Here is a 6,338-nt window from a genome sequence, read left to right as displayed (position 1 = left end):
ACAACCAGTTTACAGGATAATGGGCCCTACATAGTCCTCCATACAGAATAATGGGCCCCACATAGTCCTCCATACAGTATAATAGGCCCCACATAGCTTTCCATACAGTATAATGGGCCCCACAAAGTCCTCCATGCAGAATAATTGCCCCTCATAGGTGTGGTGGTTCTGGTGTCGCGGATTTTCCCTCTCTGCTTTCGTTGGTAAAGCACGCAGTGGATTCTGGGCTGTGACGTGCGGTGAAATCCTGTCCACAGCTCATCAATCAAGGGGGAGTGCGTCACTTGCTCACGCCCGACTGCAGCCGGAACTTGACGTGACATCAGCGGATGTCGGAGCCGGCTGCAGCTGGGGTTACGTGATGCCTGGTGATAGCGCCGCCTACAGGCAATAAAGAGCAAGCAATGTATTTACAAAAAGGCTTGTTGCCACTATATAAATCCATAGGGGCAATGTTAATAGTAGTGGACAACCTTTTTAATTAATTGGGAACAAAATCTGTCCTATTCTGGCATGGAGGACTGTAATCCTGAAAAATTCCCAAACACTGGATGAAAACTACCGCAGCTAAAAAAAAAAAAAGGCAAAGTCCCGATAAACTTAGAGGAATGTTTATTTAGAGCACACTCGGTAAGGGGCAGAAATTCCACCCGGTCTTCCTGATTAGAGGAGACAAAACATCCCTAATACTGCTCTATTTCCTGGTTCATTCCGTTTGACCATTAGATTCGGCATGATAGACTGAGAGAAAAGACAATGGATAGGGAAGGAGGGAAGGTGGAGGCTTACCATGTTGAGAGAAGGAATGACTTCAGCTGGAGAAATCCTGAGGGCGCCGCACCCATCGGTGATTACAGACCATGAATGGAGAAAAAAAAAGTAGAACCGGCACATCCAACCAGGACTTATAAAAGGGAAAAAAATGATTTGAAGAAAAAAGTTAAATCATGGAAATAAATTCAGAAACCTCAGGAAATCCTGATGCGTTTCAGGTGCAGAACGCACCCTTAGTCATAGGATGTCAGAGGTAAGACATAAATGCTGCTATATATCTTAAAGAGCAATGTCCATTGACTGAATAATGAATTAATTAATCAATAATGAGGTATCAGGTGTTTGTATACACATAATGTGAGTACATGGCGTTATAAGCTGACATGAATGACAGATATATTAAATAAAAACAAAAAGACTACCGCAGGGAAACACAGCACCACCTAACACCAGCCCAAAAACCACACAACTGGATACCAAAGAAAAGCAAACACCCTGCCACACTCACCAATGGACTAAAGAAACCAGCGATCTTAGGAAAGAAAAAGGGCAGATTGTATTAACATCAGAAGTATGGATCCTAGCCGACTGACTCACAACTACCAAGAGAAGCAGTGCGGCTCAAAGAGGCACATAGCACCACACACGAAACCACCGATATCCCGCCGGAGACACCAAGGACCAACATGTCCCAGCAATCCCGGAAAGCCGTCTACAAATACGAGCACAGCAGACACGGCCAACACTGCAACACAAGTGCCAAACGCCATGTTACACTCAAAGAATGAACTAGAAGAACCAGCAATCTTAGAAGAAAAGACTGCATTGTATTGACATCAGCGGTATAGATCAGGGTAACTAACTGGAAGCCAACGAGGAATAAAGTGCGGTTTATATGGGCGCATGATACTACATCCAAATACACCGACTCTGCTAAAGAAACACTAAAGGACAACATGTCCCAGCAAAACGTCCACCAATGCGGACACGGCGAGCATGGCCAGCGATGCAACTCAGATGCCACAACGTCACCACCAGTAAGTAAAATGATTATAGCAATATATACGGGCGGCCTGGATGCACTGATCTGCCGGCACCATACTGGAACCTCTGAGGAACAACTGGTCCCAGGAGTCCTGACTGACGAACCATTGCTACCAATGCAGCAGACATGGCTGACAATGCACCTGAATGCTGCAACCTGGCCGCGGGTGAGTGGAATGAATGTGAACCATTGTAAAACAACAAAAGCCAACGATCCAATGGAGCGGCCGTCTACACTACTGCGACAGACACAGATGGAAATATATACAAATTCCATAAGGGAGTTTTATCGTCTCTTACTAAACGCATTGCCAGATAATTATTAGGAGAAAATACAAGTGTGAATGGTGAATCAGATAGTGATTCACAGGAAGCAGATACATCATTTACAAAAGAAAACTGAACGTGTGCACAGGGTGCGACTGGGAGATACATATAGTGAATCACAGCTGATCATTAGACATTATATAGATTAAATGTCCACAATCCTCAATAAGGAAACACAATATTTTGATGTAAAATTGAAATTAAATATACATCGCCAAGCCGAAAAACGGGGAGAATGTTCGTAGATGAAAACAAATCATTTTTGAAGTTCACGCCATGGTGGTACTTTGTGTTTAAAGTCAAGATCCAATACGCTTCCCTCAGGGCCGGCTGCTTTTTCCAGCTGCCACCACAGGCCACAAAATTGACCTTTTCGAGTCTGAAAAATGATGAACACGAGGAGCCCCCTTTATGTATTATGGTAAAATGTTTGGCCGCACCAGAATACCCCGAGTTGTTGTTGGTGATATTGTTGATGTGTTCGGCGATCCTCTTCTTCAGTTTACGTGTGGTATAGCCAATATACTGAAGGTGACGGCTACTGCAGAATATACCGTATACCACGTGACTGGTCTCACAATTTATAAAGGATTTGATTGGATAGGATAAATGAGATGAAGTGCGCATAGAGGGAAATTCCTGTTCTCTATTGTCAGTAAAGCCACATACGCTGCATCTATTTAATGCACAACCGGAAGCCGAGAGCCATGTAGAAGGTGTTCTGGTATTACGCAGCATACTGGGGGACAACATATTCCCAAGTGTTCTTCCTCTCTTAGCAACTACTTGACACCCCCCTTCCAAAGTAGTTGGATGACATTTTTCCTGGTTAATAACCGGCAAGTATTTCAGAATAATATTCTTTATAGTGTTAAACTGTCTACTGTTCGGAGTGGAAAATACAATATTCTGAGGAGAGGACCGTTTCCAAATTATTATTGGTGCCATACAATAAATCCCTGCGTGGAGTGTTCCTCACCTGTATGACGGATGTTAGATTTATCATCGCCTCTATCTAATAACCTGTCAGTTATGATTTTTCCTTTATTGATAAAAGTGTCATCATTGGAGCAGATTCTCCTGGCCCTGGTATATTCTCCTCTGGGGATTGCATTGGTCGTGTGCCTGAGTTGAGAACTGGATGCCAACAGAATGGTGTTACCGGCAGTGTCTTTATGGTGTAAAGAAGTATCAACCCTACCGGTGACTGTGTTACCATGCAATTCAATATCCAAAAACGAGACATGGATGGACAGCTGGCTAGAAGGAAAAAGGATGTTACAATTGTTTGAATTGATGTAAGAAACAAACTCAGAATATGTGGATGTGTCTCCCTGCCAGACAAGGAGTACATCATCCACATATCTGGAAAACCAAACCAAATGAGTAGAGAATGGATTATTAATAGAAAAAAAATTTAAATTTCTTCCCACCAGGCCATAAAAAGTATTGCTAAAGATGGGGAGAACTTGAGACCCATCGGTGCCCCCAATGTCTGTAAATAAAATTTAGTACCAAACATGAAAAAATTATGTTTTAACAGATAATCCAATGATAATAAAATAAAATGTTTGAGGGCTGGCGAATAGGCACTATACTTCTCCAAATGGTATGCAATAGCCACCATAGCTGTATTGTGAGGTATGGATGAGTATCAGTTGACCATATCACATGTAGCAAAAGAATAGTTAGGATGGCATTTGAAATGATCGAAAACCTTAAGGATAGCAGAAGTGTCCTTCAAAAAAACTGGAGATCTAATGAGTAGTTGGAGATGACCATCCACCCACTCACTAAGGTTCTCGTTCAGGGATCCAATACCAGAAATTATTGGTCTGAGCGGAGGGAGGAAAACCCCTTTGTAAGCCTTAGGGAGCCCGTGGAAAATAGGAATAATGGGGTATTCAGGAATCAACCGTTTTCGTAATTTAGGGTTCAAAATACCAAGTCTGCTATATCCAGACTGTCAGGAAATATTAAAAATCTCTCAAATCTCTCCCTCCAAAGTCTTCAGCCGTCCCCCCTCCCCTATCCTATTTGGAGTAACAGGACCTAGCAATCTAAAAAGCTGCTTCTATGCAAAATAGTAGTGTACAAAAGAAGTGACAAACTTAATTATCCAGGCTAATTACCATACGAAATGGATCTCCTGGTAAAGGAGACATATGTGACAAATAGACACCTTTGAACATATGGGCCAGAGACTGAATGAGTTGTGCACTTGATCAGAAATAACAAGTATGACACCTGAAAGAGATAGTAAACATCTTGTTAAGGCTTCAAAGGGAATCTATCACACTCCTTACAATAGCCGGGACAGTCCCAGCTGCACATGAGTTCGATCTCCAGACTCTGAGGCACCAAAATTAAATATGGAATAGCGTCATTTCTATATTTCCGATTGTGATAAGACATATATTTTTAGTGGCGGGGCTAAATAAGGAAGAGTATGCATATTTTTCCGTATCTGTGAGCCCTGTCTGTGAGCTGTAATGCAACAATGCAGAGATAACCAACAGCATCATGTTTGATCTCTAAGGAAAGGTAAAATCGCAAAAAAAATATGGCATCATTTGCTAACTTCTGCAATCATCGAGCGAGGAGATATCACAGAAATTAGAGATTTAACAAAACCATGAAGGGCGGCGACCAGGTCATCACAGGGGAGTGTGTGGGCAGGGCCCACTTTAGCATAAAAGATCAATATTGATCTGAGAGATACAAATTTTCATGTAAGCAGGGGTCACGTTCACTGAAACGGCCAAATCAATCGAAGTGCTCTCCTTCGGCTAAACTGAATCGTCTCTGTGATTGGTATAGTAAGTTCTTCTATTAATCCCTTTTATTTTGTGTAACTGTATATGCTGTATGGTTTTGTCCCTCTTTGTAAAATCTTTTATAGATTTTTTTCATAAACATTGCTTCCCTTTGGATTAAAGGGGTTGTCCACTACTTTCACATTGATGCCCTATCCTTAGAATAGGGCATCAATGTATGATAAGTCGGGGTCCCGCGCTCGGCACCCCCGCCAATTTGCTGTTTTCTGCGGCGGCCGACGGCAGGAAGTGCTTACCTGCGGTGCTTGACCGTCAAGGTGTAGTGGCCGGCACTTGTTACTGCACATCCGCCTCCTATTCAATTCAATGGGAGGCGGATGTGCAGTACCCTGCAGCGGGCACTACAGATGGACGGCCAAGCACCACAGGCAAGCACTTCTGGCCGACCGATAACAGCTGATCGGTGGAGGTGCGGGACCCCGGCCGATCCTACATTGATGCCCTATCCTATAGATAGGGCATCAATGCGAAAGTAGTGGACAACTTCTTTAAATATAAAATTGAATAGGAAGTAGATGAGAAAAACTCCAGCACCTTCTCCGTATCCATCACAAGAAATGTAAAGTTAAAACGTCCATTTTATTAGTTCCATTAAAAAAGCGCCATATGTAAGGCAGACCTTACGCGTTTCGAACCAAACAGGGGTTCTTAATCATAGGATACATTGCTATGGTTAAAAGACATATATATATGTTACTGTAAAAGTCAGAAGGCCGGTAAAACCTAGGATTTACCGGTCAATCTGGACATTTACCGAGGCCGTCGGTAAAAGCTCAAAATGAAAAGTAAAATTGGACTTTTACCGGTGAAGTCTTGGTAAATCTTAACATTTCTCAACAGCGTTGGTAAAAGTCAGATGTATTCCATATAAACGAACGATTTTGGACTTTTACCTGGGCGAATTGGTAAATCTTTACATTTACCAGCATGTGTTGGTAAAAGTAACTACCAGCATGTGTTGGTAAAAGTAACTTTGAGTCACAGAATTCTGACTTACCAGCAGATGATGGTGGTAAAAGTTAACTAAACGCAATTTCCGACTCTGATGAAGGCCTTAATCGTTAGAAATATTTTTATTCTTCAAAATGCAAATGCAAATGAACAAATACAAATAGGAAAATGCAAATAGAAAACATTTATGTGGGAAAATACTTCTCAAAAATGACAAATTACCGCAAATACAAGAATAACGCAACTTCAAAACTATGTAATTCTGAATGCAAATAGGAAAATGCAAATAGAAAACATTTATGTAGGAAAATACGTCTCAAAAATGACAAATTACCGCAAATACAAGAATAACGCAACTTCAAAACTATGTAATTCTGAATTCAAATAGGAAACATTTATGAAGGA

Source organism: Phyllobates terribilis, unplaced genomic scaffold (assembly GCF_046119375.1).
Source record: "Phyllobates terribilis strain yellow unplaced genomic scaffold, ASM4611937v1 Scaffold_88__1_contigs__length_6355796, whole genome shotgun sequence".
NCBI lineage: Eukaryota > Metazoa > Chordata > Amphibia > Anura > Dendrobatidae > Phyllobates > Phyllobates terribilis.
Note: the sequence above shows the minus strand (reverse complement) of the source record.